We start from the raw sequence: 20,642 nt of genomic DNA on the forward strand, positions 1-20,642 counted from the left end.
GAATTATTTTGTTCTAAATAGTCTTAGAATAATATGGGGAATCTGTTGCTTTTGGACCTGGGGAGGTAACAGAACTGAACTACCAAAAGTGAGGCTAGCAGCTCCTCTGCTGACTTTGCCAGTGATGTGACCATTTGGGGAGGAGATCTTACTAGTATGAGATACTGAGCTAATGGACGTGCAATACACAGCTGTGAAGGACTAATGCTGTTCCTTGAGCAAATGTTGCATCGACCCCTTCTCTTTACAGCTGGGGTGGGCAAAATCAGGCCTGGGGCTGGATCTAGTCGGCCCAGCGGATTAGCAGAGATGCAGACTTACAGCCGGGCAGCATGTGGTCATCTGCCCCTCCCTCACTGTGCTCTGTCCTGCTCCCAGGATTCTCCTGCTAACTGTGCGGAGGGGAGTGGGAGCGGGAGCACTGAAGTCAGGGGGTCCCTCTGGCCCTGTACTTCATCTCTGCAGAGCAGGTGTTCGAGAAAAGCCTCTTTCAGAAGCAAATTGGAAAAAGATACGCAATTTATCTAGACATAGCCTAGAACTAGATACAGTATCAGTGCAGAGTAGAGTGGAAGAATTACTACTGGTGTCTTACATACAACATTCCTGCTAATATATCCCAGACATTTTTTAAGCAGCAATGGCTACATCTAGACTGCATTGCTTTTCTGGGATACCAGAATTTATTTTTTTTCAAGAAAGCTGACACACTTTCACCATCCCTGTAAACCTTGTTTTACAAGGAATTAGGGATGTTGAAAGAGCATTGTTTTCCAAAACTTTTCACAGTGTAGACATGCCAAATTTCAGAAAAGCCTCTTGCGTACCGATTTCCCAGTGAAGTCTCGATGTAGCCAGTGTCACATGGTTGAGTCATACTTAACTTGTAGTCCACCCTGACCCCCAGATCCCTTTCTGCAGTACTTTTCCATAGGCCATCATTTCCCATTTTGCATGCGTGCTACTGATTTGTTCTTTCTAAATGGAGTATTTGCATTTGTTCTTACTGCGTTTCATCTTACTTCACCCTATTTCTCAACTTACTCTAGATGGTTTTGAATTTTAACCCTATCCTCCAAAGCACGCATGTGAGAACATATAAGAAGTGTGACCCTTCTGCTCCTCCAATTCTTTTTGACTGCCTGTGGCTGAGAGAGAGCAATTATGTTCCCTGCTGCTGTGGTCTGAAGAGCATCCCAATGCCAATTGGCACACAGTTGTCATGCTCATAGACTTTAAGGTCAGAAGGGACCATTATGATCATCTAGTCTGACTCCCTGCATAGTGCAGGCCACAGAATCTCACCCACCCCTCTTAAAATAATCCTCTCACCTATGTCTCAGATATTGAAGCCTTCAAATACTTTGAAGGCCCCAAGATGCAGAGAATCCTCCAGCTGTGATCTGTGCCCAATGCTACAGAGGAAGGCAAAAAAAAAAAACCTCTAGGGTCTCTGCCAATCTACTCTGGAGGAAAATTCCTTCCCAACCCCAAATATGGCGATCAGCTAAACCCTGAGCATGTGGGCAAGACTCACCAGCCAGACACTATTGTCGACTATATAATCAATGGATAAGCCCTAGGCTATATCAGAGGTAGCAAGGGGGAGGGAGCTGGCTAAAAGCTGGTTTCCCTCAGCACCAGGTCCATGGTGCTGCCTGCCCCCCACCTCGTGCTGCTGCCTCTATCAGAGGTAGCAGTGGGGGAAGGGGCAGGGGAGGCTGTTGCAAAACAGTCTCTGTCCCTGCTGGGCCCGATTGCCCCACAAACAGAGGCTGCTGCTGTCTGTGGGGATCTTGGACCCCCCCCCCCAGCCCAAACAGGCTGCTGCTGTCCTGCTGCCTCTGTGTCAGAGGCAACTGTGTGGGGCATTAGGCAGCTGGTCTGTGCAGGGAGCTGGTTTTTAAACTGGCTCCCCTCATGGACTGGTTCCCCTTGCTACCCCATGCTGCTGCCTCTGACATAGAGGCAGCAGCACTAAGTGGTAGGGGGCTCCCTGGGTGTGGGGTCAGGAGTGCTCTGGCTGCTGGCCATGCCCCCAGGGACTATCGACTAGTCATGTAACTAAGATTTCATGTGGTTACACAACTATTCAATTACCTGCTAGCTAACATCCCTACTTTGGGGCATATATCACTGGAAAGCTAATAATTCACTGCTCATGTTATCTGATGGTGTACAGATGGTACACTAATCTCCTGACTTCTATCTCTAGGAAGAAGCCCATCTTCTCTACTAGAGAATCTAGAAAGAGGGATAGGTCATCTAATTGAATCAACCCTTGGGAAACGTCAGATAATGGGTCCAACTGTGACTCCGGTTCATGCCAGTACCAAAGGTTTGGTACCACCTGAGAAACTGTCAGCTAAGCAGCATCAAGAAGCTCCTTTCTCACAGGCATCTCATGCCTCTTGGCAAGATGTATCTAAAACCAAAGGCCACTCAGACTGGCACTTGGTTCCCTCCCTGGTAGGCATGTTAGATAACATGTAATTGAATAGTTGTATAACTGTATGACATAGTCATGTAACCACTAACATTTGACAGTCCCCAGGGCTGGGGATGGCCGCCAGTGCACTCCCACTCCTGGGGAGTCCCCGGACACTGTGTGCTGCAGTCCCTCTATCAGAGGAAGCAGTGCAGGGTAGTAGGTTGGAGCCAGTCCGTGACGGGAGCCAGTTTCAAAACTGGCTCCCCATGCATATCGGCTGCCTACTACTCTGTGCTGCTGCCTCTGATAGAGGCAGCAAGCTGGCGGGGGATGGGGGGAATGCATGTAGTCAACAAGATTAAGCAATAAACCTAGGCGTATCAGTTAATCGTGTAAGTTGACTATGCCTTGACATCCCTGGTACTGTCTTTGAAACATCAATGCTTCAAGCTCAGAGACAATCACGTCAGATCTCCAGCAGCGCTCGGTGCAGCTGTAGCTCTGCCAGGCCTCTACCCACTACCAGCGACCTCTAGCACCCGTCCGATTCTTTCCAGGGCGGGATCCTCCTGTGCGAGGAGCCAGAGCCCCTCCTCCGAAGGTACCGCCCCCAAGAGCCGCCTCCCTGGCCCCGTTTTGGCTCGGTGCTGACAGAGCTTTGCTGGGCCATTGTACAACCCCCTTCCCAGAGCCCCCCCCCCGGCCGCAGGAGTCTGGCTGGAGCCCACGGGCGAGGGGGCTCAGTCCCGGCTCCCCAGGGGCAGGCCCCTCTGGTCTGCTTGGGTGAAATCCTGAGGAGCCTGCTCCTCCCCCTCCCCCTGACCCAGGCTGGGGCAGGTGCGGGTGGGGGGGAATAGAGTGAGGGGCGGGGCCTCGGAGAAGGGGCGGGGCCAGGGTAGGTGGCTGCTGCTGGGGAGGGGCTAGGTGGGGCAGGGTTCAGGCCCCGCCCCCGGCTCTCGCCCTGCCGCCTTCATTCCCTGCGCGGAGCCGGCCTTGCCCTGTCGGCTTCCTCGCCCGCCTGCAGGCCCGTGGCTCTGTCCATCGGACCATGCCATGACGTCTGCAGTCGGTTGCGGCAGGCGATTGGGCGAGAGAGCCGTCGTTCTGTGTAGTCCCGTGCGCTGAGTGGCTGCCGGGAGCGTAGGCGGGGCTATCCGCGTGCGCTGTTCCGGCCGCCGTGACAGCGGGCGGGAGGAGGAGGCAGCAGTAGGCGGCGCCCGGCGGCCGCAGGAGCCGGGGATGGGGCGGCCCAGGCCCCGCTGAGCCTCGGCCCAGGGCATCGGCACCGGCAGCCCCGGGCGCGCCAGGGACGGTGAGGGGGGTCGTGGGAGCGGAGGGGAGGAGTCTGTGCGGGGAGGGGGGAGCTGGGACTGGGGGGAGGGGTCTGTGAAGGGAGGGGGGAGCTGGGACTGGGGGGAGGGGTCGCTGCGGGGAGTTGGGGGAGCAGGAGGAGTGACCAGGATTGGGGGGAAGCTCAGGAGTCAGGGGACGGGGGAGGGAAGGGAGCTGGGATTGGTGGGGAGGGGTCGCTTCGGGTATCTAAGTTGGTATCTAAGCTAAACACTTGCTGCCCTGAGCTCCCCTAGGCTGAGGCAGATTCTCTGGGGACAAGGGACAAGAGTTGGTTGTATCAGCATTGCCCTGAGGCTACAAGGCTGTCAGTCTGTCTGGTTGCCCAATGACTTTGGAATTCCCATCTGCCTGTTAGAGTGTTTAACTTTTTACTTTCCAGCTGTAGTTATTGCCCATCAGGTCACTTCCTGCATTTCCTTATTTGGTTAACTGGTTAAACATCACATTTAACCAGTTAACCAATGAAATGGGATTTTATATCCCGAGTCTCGAGTCAGTTACACTTGCTGAGGAGACACAAAAATCATACAACACTAGAACTGGAAGGGACCGTGAGAGGTCATCAAGTCCAGTCCCCTGCCCTCACGGAAGGACCAAGCACCGCTGAGATTCTTCCGGATAGATGTCTGTCTACCCTGCTCTTAAATATTTCCAGTGATGGGGATTCCACAACCTCCCTAGGCAATTTATTCCAGTGTTTAATCACTGTGACAATTAGGATGCTTTTCCTAATGTCCAGCCTAAACCTCCTTTGCTGCAGTTAAAGCCCATTGCTTCTTGTCCTATCATTGGAGGCCAAGGAGAACAATTCCCCCACCCCATGACACACTTTTAGATACCTGAAAACCACTATCATGTCCTGTCTGTTGTCTGTTTTCCAATCAAAACAAGCCCAAATCCTTTAGCCTTCCCTCATAGCACGTGTTCTCTAGACCTTTAATCATTCTTGTTGCTCTTCTCTGAACCGTCTGTAATTTCTCCACATCTTTCTTGAAATGTGGTGCCCAGAACTGGACACAATACTTCAATTGAGACCTAATCAGTGCGAGAAAAGTGCAAGAATGACTTCTCCTGTCTTGCTCATAACACTCCTGTTTATGCATCCTATAATCAGTTTGCTTTTTTTGCAACAGTGTCACCGCTGACTCCTATTTAGCTTGTGGTCCACTATGATCCCTTTCTGCAGTACTCCTTCCTAGACAGCTGCTTCTCATTCTGTATGTGTGAAACTGACTGTCCCTTCCTAAGTGGAGTAGAAGGCCAGGTAGTCTTCTGTTGTTGGCAGTTAAGGCTGTGTTATCTTGCTCCTTATCCATGAGCTCTCATATTAGGAAGGCGGGCAGCACTGATTACTGCAGACATGTGCATGTGAATGCTCTAGCTGCTCCCCATCCCTAACACTCTGGAGCCAGTTTGGAAGAAATTATTGCAGACATGACAATGCTGTGCCATCCACTCTTGTAGGGTCAGCAGCATCTTGTCATTGACTGCCTGGAACACTGCAGAGACTGGGTGGCATCTGTGCCGTGGCTTGTTCTTTTAGTTGCCATAGAGTTTGTTGACTAGCTTTTAGGCAACCAAGAATAGGGAGTGGGCTGCATGGGATGCCCTCCTTCATCTCAGTGGGCATCCTGCAGCCCACTGGTGTTCCATCTGCAGATTGCCTGTCTGCCACGTCCCCCACGTGCCTCTTGTGCACTGGGGCACCTGGAGTTCCAGCTCTGGGAGACAGTGGAAGGAGCGGGGATGGGATGGAGCATGACTCAGTGAATTCATGATGCTCCGAAAGTGCTGGGGGAGAAGGAGAGGACTAGGAAGTGTGTGGCTCTGGTGCCCCAGTGTGTGAGAAGCGCAAAGGGGAAGGGGTTTGACCAGAGTCCGCAGGTGGAGTCGTAGTGGGCTGCATGTGGCCAACAGGCTGCAAGTTGCCTAACACTGCGTTAGAGCTTGTCTCTGTGTCACACCATGGATTGAAACCAGATTGTGGAGAGTCCATGTGAGCATGGCTAAATGGGGAAGGTTGGAGACAGGGCACTAGTGGAAAGTGTGTATTAGTACCAAGAAAATTGACTTTGTAAGACCTTATGGACTATTTCATTCTCTGACAGGGTTTTAATTTCTATTGTATGGCTTCATTGTTGTTGACTGGCTTTCCCTACATGGAGAGGGCAAGGATCTGTTTCAGAAGGGTGGGTGGGTGGGTGTGTGTGTGTGACACAGACACTGAGTTCATTCAACGGAGGCAGGATGGATACTGCACTCTCTTCTGTCAGATCCTGTTACCATGTCCTTCAAAATCTGCACCCCTGAATGATGGAATTAAGATTTTATCTACACTAACCCTTTTGTTGGCAAAACTTTTTGTTAGGGGTGTGAAAAAACATCCCTCCAACCGACATAAGTTTCATGAACAAAAGAGCCGATGAGGACAGTACTATGTCAGCAGGAGCCAACATAGCTATTGTGGCTTGTTTGGGGTAGTGTGGTTTATGCTGGAAGGATGCCTCTCTCCCACCACCATAGCATGTCTACACAGGAGACCTTCACAGCTGCATCTGTTGCACTATAAGGTCCATAGTGTAGACCAAGCAAAAACAGGACTATGTAGCACTTTAAAGACTAACAAGATGGTTTATTAGGTGATGAGCTTTTGTGGGCCAGACCCACTTCCTCAGTGATTCCCAACCTTTCGAGCATATGGACCCCTTTTCAATCTGTTAAAATGTCTTGGAGCCCTCCCCTCTGTAGAGCTATGTAGTGAAGAGACACTACAGTGGGCCCGATCCTTAGTTTTAAACTTTCCATGGACCCCCGGAGTACTGTCGCAGACCACCAGGGGTCTGCAGACCACAAGTTGGGAACCACTGGTGTAGACAGAGCCTGAGTGAATCTCACCGTGAGTGTGGACAGCACTAGGTTAATGGAACGATGCGGATTAAATACAGGAATGGGAGAACCTCTCTCATCACTTAAAACACAACTGTGACAGAGCTGCCCCTCCACACGATTTGTAACAGGGGCTGCAAAGAGAAATGTGAGCCAAGTATTACCCATACAGAGACATCTGCAGGGATTCTGGAACAATAGCTTTGTGAGGTGCAAACTGTACCATTAACTCAGTGCAGGATTAATGCAGGAGCCCAGGAATAATTTAAAAGATTAAATCATTTCATCCCTCCTGTGAGAGAAGAGTATTTCAGATCTACTCAATTAACTGAGAGTGATGGCCTCACTAGAAAAGATTTGCCAGGATAGCTTGAACCAAGGGGATCAAACTTACCTATCCTATGAGCTGTGTACAACAATCTTCAGAAATTTGAGTGCTGAGGCACACCTGCTGGAGCTCAGGGCTTCAGCCCTGTGGAAGGCATCTGTCTGGACTTCAGGCTTCAGCTCTGCCCTAGCTGAAGCCCTGTGCCGCAATAGGTGTATCCCATGGGGCTGACACTCTGAAACGCCTCCTCCCCAGGGGACTGAAGCTCCTACCCACCTTCCTGCTGCAAGGCAGAGGTCCTGAGCTACCCTGCCCTCGTTCCTGCTGCTAAATGGAGAATGGGTGGGAATGGGGGTTCTGGGAGCTGTATTTTAATAATAAAAGAACCGCTTGTGGCTCATGAGCCACAGTTTGGCCGCTCTATCTTATACCCTTCCCCAAGAAAACAAGTTACACCATCAAAATTACTTTTTTTTCCAGTTTAACTCCTTTGGATGGTATTAATTATTTCTATCTTCATAGCGCTAGGGCTTTTACTGGCATAAAAATGATGGAAAAAATCCACTAATTCCAGACACTGAGGGAACTGGGCTCATTTAGTGGAAGAAGACTGTCACACTTTAATGTATATTGCTCAGGCGGGTGGAATTTTTACTCCCCTGAGACACAGCTAAGCCGATATAACTTTTCACTGTAGCCCCATCTCTTACTTTTTACAATAAAATCTGAGATTTGGAGAACAAAGTAATATTGGGGGGTGGGGAGACATAACTGCTGAGGACTGACCGGCTAAGCAGCAATTCTGCAGTAAAGGATCTGGGGGTTACAAGAGATGAGAAGCTGGATATGAGTCAACCGTGTGCCCTTGTAGCCAAGAAGGCTAATTGCATATTAGGTTGCATTAAGAGGAGCATTGCCAGCAGATCCAGAGATGTCATTATTCCCCTTTATTTGGCACTGCTGAGGCCACATCTGGAGTACAGTCCAGCTTTGGACCCCCCCCCCCCACTGCAGAAAGGGTGTGGATTTATTGGAGAGAGTCCAGCGGAGAGAAACAAAAATGATTGGGGGCTGAAGCATATGACTTATGAGGAGACCCTGAGGGAACTGGGCTTATTTAGTCTGCAGAAGAGAAGAATAAGGGAGATTTGACAGAAGCCTTCAACTACCTATCGGGGGTGGGGGAGGTTCCAAAGAGGATGAAGCCAAGCTATTCTCAGTGGTGGCAGATGGCACAGTGAAGAGCAATGGTCTCAAGTTGCAGAGTGGGAGGTCTAGGCTGTGTAGTGCTTCACTAGGAAGGTGGTGAAACACTGGCATGGGTTACCTAGGGAGGTGGTGAAATCACCACCCTTAGAAGTTTTAAAGGTCCGGTTTGACAAAGCCCTGGCTGGGATGATTTAGTTGGGGTTGGTCCTAGGGATGTTAAATATCGGTTAATTGAATAGTCAAGTAAACTCATGAATTCTTATCAGTTAGTCGACTATTCTATAGTCCCCGGGGGCGGGCTTGGCAGCAGCGTGGAGTGCCAAGTGGGAGCTAGTCCATGAAGGGAGACAGTTTAAAAACAGCTCCTCTTGCGGACCGGCTGCTTGTCTCCCTCTGCTGCTGCTTCTGATAAACGGGGCAGTGCAGGGTGGCAGCAGCCCCTGTCTGAGGGTGGGGTCTGAGTTCCTAGACCCAGTGCAAAGTGGAACTGAGCTGGGCTGCCTGCCCACCCGGCTCCTAATACACTTCACATGCAGAGCCGCAGCGGGGATAGGTCCTGGGCCCAGTGTGAGCCAGAATTGAGCTGGGCTGCTGACTAGCCTGCTAAAAAACTTACTGGTTGAGAGGGGGGAGGGAAATGCGTGTAGTCTGTAGCATTAACCAATAAGCAAAAGCTTATAGGTTAATCAACTACACTATTACATCCCTAGTTTAAACTAGTTTCACCAGGTGACCTAATGTTTTCAGGGCTTTGTCTTACAAAGGCATCTGTTATACCCCCACCATTGTTCCCTCTAACTTTTTATGTACATGTGCAGCTTTTGCTTATCAGTTAATCAGCTACACTATTATATCCCTAGTCTAAACCTGTAAGTGACCCATGTCACATTCTGCAGAGGAAGGTGAAAATGAGCCATGACAGGTAGTTCTACAGACCAGCACGTGTGTTTCTGTACCTTCGTAAGCTTGACCAATTATGTCAGAGAATTCTCTGTATATCAACAGTCACGCAGTCTGATAAATGAGATTCAGTAGGAGTCCACAAAGACAGAACAAGATAACAGGCATATAAAACCAATTATGAGAAAAATCTTTTCAGATACAGACAATATTTGTCTGCATAAATTAAAGAACAAAGAATGAGTTTCCAAGTGCTTTCTTTGTTCAAGAAATTAACATGATGCAATGATGCCAGACTAAAAGAGGAGGACGTTATACTATCTTCCAAAACTGTTGCTACGTGTAGTAGCAACATTAAATCATTAATAGCCCACTTGTATTATGTGTTAAAAGATTCTTGGAAAGAGATGAGCACCCTCACTCCCACTGAAGTAAATGGTAGTTGAAGATTCTCAACACCTTCAAGAATTAAGTCCTAGACAGGCATCAAGTATAGATAGCACAGGATATTAAATGTTTGCTTCTAATGCTTTCTAAATATAAGCTAATTAACCTGGTGTTTCATGATGTATTTGAATGCTCATGTTTTAAGACTTCATGCCCTGCTGAAGAAGTATAACAAGGCTTCCTAGGAGGGGCTAGAAATTGTTAGATTTATGTTAATTCTGGGAAAGCGACATTTTGAAGAAAAATATGTATTCCTCATTTCCCAACAACAGGCTATCAGCATTTGGCCATAAATACCTCTCCCAGTAAGATGTTTACATGAAAGATTTGCATGGGGAAAGAGTCTACCTGAGCCATTGTTAAATCTCAAAGAATGGATATTGACGTTGCCTGATCACGGTCTTCAATATACTAACAGATAGTAAGTTATCCACAAACACGATACTTTGCACTTGCATCACTTTTCTGAAGAGACTTAATGTTTGTGGTCTTAACAACCCAAGAGCCCTTTTTTTGCAAATGAAAAGACTGAGGCACAGAGGGCTAAGATAATGACCGAACCCCAAGATTTCCCCCTCTCTGTTCTGATCACCAGACTACACAGCATTGTAGGCTGAACTATCTCGTCTAGTAGTTAAGCGTTCTAGCATGTGGTCTACAACACAAGAGGTCCCAAGGCAGGACTAAGAAATAACTAGTCCATTCCTAACAGGAGTTTGTCTAATCTGTTATTAAAAGCTTCCCACGGTGGAGGTTCTACAACCTCTCTCAATTTGTTCCAGTGCTGAACTGCCCTGACAGGAAGTTTTTCCTACCATCCCCCGAAAACTCCACTGCTGCAATTTAAGACCACTGCTTCCTATCCTATCCTATCCTATCCTATCCTATCCTATCCTATCCTATCCTATCCTATCCTCAGAGATTCAAGAGAAAAATTATCTTCCTCCTCCTTGTAACAACTTTTTATATACTTGAACACTGTTATAATAGGAGCGTAGAAACACAGATTAGTGTTGAAAGAGACCTCAGGAGATATCTAGTCCAACCCACAGCTCAAAGCAGGACCAACTACGGATGTAATAGTGGAGTCGATTAACTATAGGGCTGGGCAAAATATGGCCTGGGGGCCAGATCCAGCCCACCAAGCCAAGCTACTGGACAGGGCCATCCTTAGGATTTATGGTGCCCTACGCGAGATTATTAAACTGGTGCCCCTATGACTGACTTGCTCTTCCATCCCCTACTCCCTCTCCTTCCCAGAGACCCCTGGAGCCAATCCCTTTCCTCAGACTGTGCTTCAGGCAGTGCATTCGGCTCTCTAGGACCCAGCCCTGCTGTTACATGCTCCACTGCTTCCTGTCATAGGCATGCACAGCACATTTCATTAGGGTGTGCACCCAAAGAATTTTTTTAATGTACTTTGACCCCCATTAGCCACACCTCTGGAGGCAACACTCGAAGGGCAAGATGGACACATGACCAAAAGTAAAAGGTGTCATGTGACACACACCCCAGGACTTTTCCCACCATCCTCCTACCAATAGGGATTAGATTGGCCCCCACCAAACCCCCCTCATGCATCTATCCTGCAATTGCATTAACCCAATGTGTGTGACATTAAATAGAAAATAAGACACAGAATATCTTACTGCCTCTGTATAAAACTATGGTACGCCCACATCTTGAATACTGTGTACAGATGTGGTCTCCTCACCTCAAAAAAGATATTTTGGCCTTGGAGAGGATTCAGAAAAGGGTAACTAAAATGATTAGGGGTTTGGAACGGGTCCCATATGAAGAGAGGTTAAAGCGACTGGGACTTTTCAGTTTAGAAAAGAGGAGACCGAGGGGGGATATGATAGAGGTATATAAAATCATGAGTGGTGTGGAGAGGGCAAATAAACAAAAGTTATTTATTAGTTCCCATAATAGAAGAACTAGAGGACACCAAATGAAATTAATGGGTAGCAGGTTTAAAACTAATAAAAGAAAGTTCTTCTTCACACAGCGTGTAGTCAACCTGTGGAACTCCTTGCCAGAGGAGGCTGTGAAGGCTAGGACTATAACAGAGTATAAAGAGAAGCTAGATAATTTAATGGAGGTTAGGTCCAAACGTCTCAGACACTTCGCCAAAGGATCAATGCCCACAAAACAGATATCAGACAGGATCACAAAGAAAAAACAGTTTCTCGCCATTTCAGCCAGAAAGGACATTGTCTCAACGACTTGATTACCTGCATCCTGCTTCAAAGACCTTTTAAGACTTCACTTCAAAGAGAATCCTCTGAACTGTCATTCATGCTTAAATTTGACACTTTACATTCAAATTTGAATAAAGACGCTTACCCATTACCAAGATAGGTTCCCCAATTATCACCTCGAATATCATTAGCTCACAGACACTTACCTCCCCCCTTTTCCCCTCCTCCATCCCCCTTCTGTTCTGAAATTTGATTTGTCCTTTTCATATGTTCATTTTTTTTTAATTGTATCCTTTGGTATATATGGTTGTGACAATTTTCTTCCACTATTTGATCTGAGGAAGTGGGTCTGGCCCACGAAAGCTCATCATCTAATAAACCATCTTGTTAGTCTTTAAAGTGCTACACAGTCCTGTTTTTGTTTCAGCTGCACCAGACTAACATGGCTACATTTCTACCATCATTCCTGAAAGTGCAGGAGATGGCAAAGTTCAAGTCAGCTCTCTGTTGTGCATGTGCATTGTAACCATCTTCAGTTGCATGATCTCATGTTCTGTCTTTGTACTCTTCTGTGTGTAACTAAAGTTGTAGAAAAGATGCCATGTCAAATTGGGTTCCCAGTCTGCAGGGTGGGCAGTAATGGTATGAAGTGATCCAGCTGAAAACCCTTGTGTCTTTAGCATCTCTGATCAGAGCCCAGGCTCTCTCCTTGTATTGGGGTTCCTAATGCACTCTTGGTATGCAGATCCTCTCTCTAGCCCCTTCTTCCCCCCCTGAGGTCTTAGACCATGTGGTTCCTCTGCTTAGTCTCTGGCACCAGTGTTGATTCTTTAGACTTCTTCTCCTGTGGCTTAAACATAATGTCTCAAAGAACACCACCCAAAGATGTGAGCCTTCTCTCTCCCCTCTTTAGAGGGTCTGGTGGTAGGTGTAACACTTAATATGCACAGAATTCTGTATAAAAGTATCTTAACACTGTTGCACTTCTTACTATATATTTTAAAAATGTGCATCTGCCTGTCCGTCTATTCACCTATGAGGTGTTTATTCTAAAACTCCTCCCCAAGAGTAAGAGCTAAGGCCACCAAATTTGGTATGCACTTAAAGCAAGGGAAGAAGTTGTCTGTGCCAGGAAAATGAGACATTCCTGGAATTTGATTTTTCTCATCAAATAGAATGGGAGGGGTCTGGTAGGAGGGACAGTTATACTGTAGAATGATCACGGTGCGGGGGGGGGGGGACAATGGGCCAGAGAAGGGGATTGGGACAGCTATAACCCCATTGAACCAGGAGAGGCCAGGGAGTGGAGAAAAGGACAGCTGTCTACTCTGTGTTTCAGAGAGTCTGTTTGTCTGTCCATTTGGAGGACATGCACGATGGCTGTGTCTGCTGGAGCTGCAGTGGCCATGGAGAGATGCTTCTCACCTGACCCCCAAGCTGCTGCGGTGAGAGAGGGCTGGGGTTGTCCTCTCTCCCTGGGAAAGCCTGGGTACTGAACCCCTCCTCCCCAGCCCCACACCAGAGCAATAATTTAAATGTAGGAAAAACAAAACTTATCTGAGTTAAGCTGGGTAAATCTTCTATATAACAAATAAAGCAGAAGGAAGTATAGATAATTTAGAAAACCACAAACATCCTAAATGCAGTTCCCCGGCTAACTTAGCTTCCCTTGGGAGTCTTAGGAAGCCCTCTTTATTTAAAGGAGCAGGCTTTCCCTTGGCTACAGAGTCTCCCCCAATCCACAACAGTGAAGGGAAAAGGCATCCTGACTAGGCTCCATTTTGCCCTCCTTCCTGCTCTTACACCATCCCAGTGCAACAGTGACTGTTGCTTCTGTAGCTGCTCCTATTGCCTGGAGGCTCATGAATAAATGCCTCTCTATTGTTTTCCATGGGAAATTCTAAAGAAAATTAAAATTCTCTTGGTCTATGACCTCCACTTTTAACTAACACATGATTGGTTTTCCTGTGGCAGAACAGTGGTATGTCCAATTCTTTATTCTTTTTGCCAGGGCAAACAAGCAGCTTGGTTTATAACTGGTACTTTAACATTTGGAACACATAGACAATGTATGAAAAGGCTGTGTATAAAACAAATTTTGGGTGTAAATATGGCTCAGTCATTGTTTGGTCAACAATTATGACTTTTGAACAGTAAGAAAAACAGCATTTGTGTACGTCATATCTCAAAAATTACAAAGACATTTCCAAAAACATTTTACTGTGGGGAATATAGTAAGCATGGAAAAAAATGGCTCCAAAGCTGAGAGTTTTAAAAAGCTAGAATTATTAGCTAATGGAGCTATTTGACAAGCTGTCCTGCATTCAGACCTCTGGCATTTGTTACCATAATTCTGAACTTGTTGTTCACTTTTTAAAGGAAAGTGTTTCATTAAAAAAAAATGCTTTCAGCAATTTGACAGGTAAATGAAAATTCTTTTAGACCCTCCTCTCCCCCCCTTCCTTTAAGGGCAAAGTTTAGAGGCACCAAGCAAAGTTTAGAGGCACCAATCCTGCTGGAAAGGGAGGCTTAGTTTGGACATTAGGAAAAAGTTCCTAACTGTAAGGTGGTCAAACACTGGAATAAATTGCCCAGGGAGGTTGTGGAATCCCCATCTCTGGAGATATTTAAGAGCAGGTTAGATAAATGTCTATCAGGGATGGTCTAGACAGTATTTGGTCCTGCCATGAGGGCAGGGGACTGGACTCGATGACTCTCGAGGTCCCTTCCAGTCCTAGTATTCTATGATTCTATTTCTGTGTTCCCTTCATGCAAATTAGCAGGGCTTTTATTACCAGAATAACTGGAAATGCCATGTAATCTTCTATACACAGGAGAGAGTTTCTGTGTCTGTCTGTTTGTTCAAGAACTCCTCCTAATCTGTGAGAGTTAAGACCACCAAATTCGGTGTACAGCTTCTTCTTATCAAACTTAAAGCAAGGTGAGGGCTTGTTTGTGCCAGGAAAATGAATGGGATGTGCCTAGAATGGGATTGCTGGTCATAAAACCATACAGAAAAGAGACAGCAGCAGGCAGGTGAAAGGGGCTGGCTGGGGATGTGTCCCACCCCATCCAGGACTGCTCCAGACCAAGCCTCCCACCTCCCAGGCACACTTTAGAGTGGGCAGTGGATGAGGGGGCTGAAATTCCCCCCTTCTCCTAACAGGAACATTGCTGGCTGTTTCTCTTGCTCCCTGATGAAGGGAAAGTGCAATTTGCTGCGTTCCTTACTCTGACTTGGGAGCAAAGGGGGCCGATGAGCCTGGATCTGCCCCAGCCAGGGTTAGGCAGGGCGTGGTGGGGGCTGAAATTCTCCCCACGCCCGATTCATACTGGGACATTGCTGGCTGTTCCCCTTTGTCATGGAGTGAGGGGAAAGTACCAAGCTTACTGCATTCCTCACTCTCCTGGGGAGTGTGCAGGTGGCACACGAAACTGGACCTTCCCAACTGAGGGACACGCACCCCTCTTCTGGCTGTGTGTGCTGGAGCGTCAGTGGTCACGGAGAAGTGCTTCTCACCTGGCCTCAAGCTGCTGCAGTGAGAGAAGGCTGGGCTTGGCCTCTTCCCCATTGCAGCCTGCACCCTGAACCCCACCTCTACAGCCCCCCCCCCCCGAGTGATGATTTACATGAATCATAAGCACATTTTCATTTTATTTTCCAAAAAACCAGAGCAATGCCAGGCAAATCTGCTAGTCAGATATTACAAATTGAACAGGGAGGGAGAGAAAGGGATTTCCCAAAGTGATTATAATACTGGAGAGGAGCAGCTTGGCTTCCTGGCCCTTACAGCAGGAAGGCATGTGCGAGAGGGAAATGAGCCAAAATGCAATAGTTCTCAAGGTCATTTGCCCCTGTGATCTAGGACCCTAAATCTCATTGTAAGTAGATGAGAATAGCCAATAATAAAACCGCATGTATGTTTTCAAGCTCTCCAGTTCCTGGGCGAGGGAAGCTAAGTGGTGTTTGCTGAAAAATAGCTTCAAAATGCACGCCATGCCAAAAGACTTGTATATTTAAATAGGCGTGTAGTTATTTTCAGGGCTCGCCGAACCGTGGCGAGCCCCACTCGCCAGCCGTGCTGTCTGGTGATCTGCGCATGCGCAGATCGCCCGAACCCGGCTCTTCCAGGTTACAATCTACTTGCCATGGGCGAGTAGATTGTATTATTTGTCGAGCCCTGGTTATTTTTGTACGGTAATCATGTAAATTGAGTTCAGATTAATACTAGCAGGCGAGAGTTTGGGAAATCCCATACTATACGGCTATTGAGAAATAACCATGCATCAGTTATATAAACGAAGCATCCACCACCAATAGAAGTGCAGGAACTATAGAAGTGCAGGAGCAGCTATAGTATATTAGTTAGTGTTCAGGACCCCTTTGCTTTGGCTCAGGATTATACGGTAAACTTCCGATAATCTGGCACCTTTAGGACCCAGGAGGTGCCGGATTATCAGATATGCTGGACTATCGGAAGGGGGGGCTATGAGGGGTCTGGGGTGGGGGGGGATGCCAGACCCCCCTTCCGATAGTCCGGCTCTGTACCAGGCGTCTCGATTCAGCTGCTGCTGGTCAGTTTCAGCAGCGGCTGACTTGGGGATGCCTGGGGCAGACCAGCTGGGGTGCTGCAGGGTTGGTCCTGTAGCCCCGCTCCTCTGCACTGCGGGACCAACCCGGCAGCACTCCAGCTGCTCTTCCCCAGGTGTCCCCAAGAGCAGCTGGGGTGCTGCCGGATTGGTCCCACTGCCCCAAGGGGCAGCACCCCAGCTGTTCTGCCCCCAGCTTCCCTGATTCAGCTGCTGGTCAGTTTCAGCAGCGGCTGAATCGGGAAAGCCAGGCGCAGAGCAGCTCCAATTGTCCAGCAGCCAGAGCACTTCCAGATTCCTGATGGTGCCGGACCATCAGGAGTGCTGGAGCACTGGATGCTGGACCAATGGAGTTTTACTGTAATTCAGTTCTAGTATAGGTTTAAAACAAACAAAAGGATGTTTTTTTTTACTCAGCGCATAGTCAACCTGTGGAACTCCTTGCCAGAGGATGCAGTGAAGGCTAGAACTTTAACTGGGTTCAAAAAAGAGCTAGATAGATTCATGTAGGTTAGGTCCATCAATGGCTATTAGCCAGGATGGGTAGGAATAGTATCCCTAGACTCTGTTTCTCTAGAAGTGGGTGACAGGGGAGGGATCACACAAGTATTACCTGTTGTGATCCCTCCCTCTGGAGCATTTGGTATTGGCCACTGCTGGCAGACAGGATACTGGGTTAGATAGACCTTTGGTCTGACCCAGTATGGCCTTTCTTATTGTTATTTTATGGTTTGTCTCTAAGTAGACCTTGCTATTCATCTTCAAAGTTGGTATTCTCTAAGTTAGCCCTAAGGGACCAGGCAACTGCCTGTCTTTCTTTTCAGTTGCTTTCTTGTAAAGTTGGACTGAATTTGGTTCCAGTTTAGTTGGGAACCATCTCTTCATACTGTAGTTCTTTGCTTCAGGGCTTGGTGATTACCATGCAATGTGCTATTATAGTAAGGAAAGAGTGGAGAACCCTATTATGATGTTGTGGCAGATGGCTCTTTGGAGACTATAGGAGAACTAAGCATGTGTGTAACTTTGTTCCTTTTGGCCTTTCCATTAGGCATCGTCTAATCTCTTTCAGACATAAGTCACAATGATAATTCATCCGTGTAATCAGAGCCTCAGTTTTCTTTTCAATTAGATGTTGATCTTCCAGTATTAGAAGTTTGAACCTCATCTTGTCATAGGCTGAAAAAAAATCATTTGTTTGCTTGGTTTCTGACGCTTAGGGAGTCCCTGCAGCAAATGTTTATTTCCTCATCTTCTGACAGAAACAATCACAGGGAGGAATATTAGGGTTGTGTGAATCCTTCAGGGTTGGGTTCATAAACTCACTTATCATAGGGGCTGGAAGCAAACCAGCCCTGTTATTTTCTGGGAAGCTAGAAATCTGACTTGAAGAAGAAATGCGCCAACTTCCTTCTTCTTGACACTCTCACTCCCCCCATCCCCCTCGCTCCTTGGGCTTTCATCTTCAGACTTGGCCCTGGTCTCCCTGCACAGGCAAATTCTCTGGTTTTTCAGATGAGTCGACTTCCAGTCATGTTCAGACAGCTCAAACACAAGGTTTACATTTGGACTATGAGTTTTGGTGCAAATATTTATCTACTGCTAATGAGTATACCATGGCAGCTGCTGGACAGTCACAGAAAACTACCTGTAATCTTTAGGAATCCAATAAGGAGATTGTATGGGAGGAACAGGAAGTTTGGTGGAGTTAGCCTAGCCTACAGTAGAAAGTGCTGTCAAAACCTGCAGTCTGAGTGTAGCCTGGCTTAATTTTGTTCCCTGCTTAGGGATATTAAATTTCAATTAATCAGCTAATTGTGTAGTTGATAGAATTTCTGTCGATTAGTCGAGAAGGGGGGTGGGACGCTCACTATTCTCGCTGCGCCTCTACCTTTTAAACGTAGTAAGAGCCACCCCCAGGGCTCTTCCTACATTTACAAGACTGAGGTGCAGCGGTCAGGACCCAATGTGGGCGGGGACTGATTCAGTCCCCACTCCTGCTGTTTCCTCCTGCACCTCTACCTCTTCTGCCTTCTCGTAGAGACGGTATTTGGGGGAACTGGCTCCTGCTGCTCCCGCCCTTGCTGCCTCTGATACAGAGGCAGCAAGGAGGGGGAAGCTAGTAGTCGAGTAGTGACTCGATTACCTGATAAGCCTAGGCTTATTGGGTAGACAACTAATCGCTTTCATCCCTAGCCCTGCTACAAAAACCTCCACCTTGTCAGCATAATTATGCTGGTTTAGTTCTGTTAACACCGTTGCTGGTAGATAAGAATATCCATACTGGGTCAGACTGTTGTCTACTTGTCTTCAGCTAGTGGCCAATGCCTGGTGCTTCAGAGTGAACAAACAGAACAGGGAATAATCATCAAGTGATCCTTCCCCTTTCATGTATTCCTAATGACTCCCTGCTTCTTTTGTTATGTGAAAGAGTAAATAACATTTGCCTTATTCACTTTCGCCTCACCAGCCATGATTTTATAGATCTATAACACATCCCCTCTTAGTTATCGCTTTTCCAAGCTGAACAATCCCAGTCTTTTTAATCTCTCCTTGTACAGAAGCTGTTCCATATCCTGAATTGTGTTTTCCCTTTGCTATACTTTTCCCAATTCTAATTTACCATTTTTTAAAAATCCTATGAGCAGTGAAATGTCATGGTTTCAATAATTTGAATCTGAAATTTCACATTGCTGTAATTGTAGGGTCCTGACCCAAAAGGAGTTGGAGAGGTGCAAAATTATTTGGGGGGGGTGGGGAGGTGTTGCGGCACTGCTACCCTAACTCCTGCATTGCTGCTGGTGTGGGGCAGCCATCAGAGTTGAGCAGCTGGAGAGCAGCAGCTTCTGGCCAGACATCAGCGTGTGAAGTCAGCATCCTACCAGCACAGAAATAAAGGGTGGTCGGTATTGTATCCTTACTTTTGCACTGGTGCTGGCAGTTCCCTGCCTTCAGAGCAGGGCACCTGGCTAACAGCTACTCCTGCCACCCAGCTCTGAAGGCGCAGCAGAAGTTAGGGTGGCAATACTGCATCCCCAGAAATAATTGTGACACCTCCCCACATAATTCTCTGTTAGGTCAGACATCCCAGTCTGCGGGACACTGGTCTCCCCCATGAAATCTGCATGGTACAGAATAAAACACCAGACTTCACCTGGGGAGAAGGGGAACCAGATTCTATGGTGTCTGATGCTTTTTTCATGGCCGTGAATTTGAATTTTGGTACCCATGGATGTGCTCTTCAGAACTTGTGAAATGCTTTGAGATCCTTCAGACTGAGAGCTGCTGTACAAATGCTCAGGACTATAACTTACTTTATTGGCTGGCTTGATATCAGAAAGGTTTATAGATTTATTCACGTAATCTAGCTATGTATCCTAGAGACTTGTGCGTCTGCCTGTCTCTGAGTCCCTTTGTTCAAGAACTCCTCCTAAATGGTAAGAGCTAGGTCCACCACATTTGGTATGGGGTTTCCTCTTACCATAACGTAAAACAAGGTCAGGGTTGGTTGTGTAAGGCTTGGTTGGAAGCCCTGGGAAAGGGACTGTTTTCCATAACATGGAAAAGGAGAGGCTCTTTGGCAGTGAGCGCAGTGGAGAGCTATTCTGCAGTGTTCAATGGGGACAGCCATCCTTCAAGGGAGTGGCCAGTAGAGCTGGGGCTCTGCCATCTTCCCTGCAAGCACACTGGGTAAGTAGCCCTGCTTTATGAAACCCTTCCCCTCTCTTCCCCCTCCCCCCCGCCTTTCCCCTGGCCCTTGGCTGCAGAGGACGGGGGGCAGAGAAAAGGCCCCTGGCAGCTGTGGGAGGCTGGGGGAGAGTGAAGACCCCAGTGGCTGGGAGTAGAGAGGGAGAGAAGGCTTGTGCTGGATGGGACCCCTCAACCCTCACTCTTGCACACACCCCTTCTCCCACCTTCCTGCACTGCCCCACCGCCACATCCCCAAGGTCCTGCCCTGACTCCTGCACCCCCCACTCTGCCAGCCCCCTGCCCTGAAGGACCTAGGCAATGCCAAGTAAGTCTTCTAGTTTTATGTAAAAAGTGTGTGTGTGTGTGTGTGTGTGTGTGTGTGTGTGTGTGTGTGTGTGTGTGTGTGTGTGTGTGTGTGTGTGTGTGTGTGTGTGTGTGTGTGTGTGTGTGTGTGTGTGTGTGTGTGTGTGTGTGTGTGTGTGCGCGCGCGCAGTCGTGTGGCCCAGCCAGCTATCTCTTCAAATGCTTTCGGATTATGACGTGGCAGGTTAAGTCAGATGAGTCATGGTGCTGAAGCTATGCCCCTGACACATTTATCACAGCCTAAAAA

At 47.7% G+C, this 20,642-nt stretch overlaps 1 protein-coding gene across 2 annotated transcripts in view; it reads left to right on the forward strand.

Annotated features, from left to right (window-relative positions):
• Positions 1–3,585: 3,585 nt before the first annotated feature.
• Positions 3,586–20,642, forward strand: part of MARCHF2 (membrane associated ring-CH-type finger 2) — a 48,831-nt gene continuing 31,774 nt past the window's right edge. For both annotated transcript variants that reach the window (XM_075903136.1, XM_075903137.1), the window contains exon 1: positions 3,586–3,743. The gene's annotated coding sequence lies outside the window, so the exon portion shown is untranslated. The remainder of the gene's footprint in view (positions 3,744–20,642) is intronic.

This window comes from Pelodiscus sinensis, chromosome 19 (assembly GCF_049634645.1).
Source record: "Pelodiscus sinensis isolate JC-2024 chromosome 19, ASM4963464v1, whole genome shotgun sequence".
Lineage (NCBI taxonomy): Eukaryota > Metazoa > Chordata > Testudines > Trionychidae > Pelodiscus > Pelodiscus sinensis.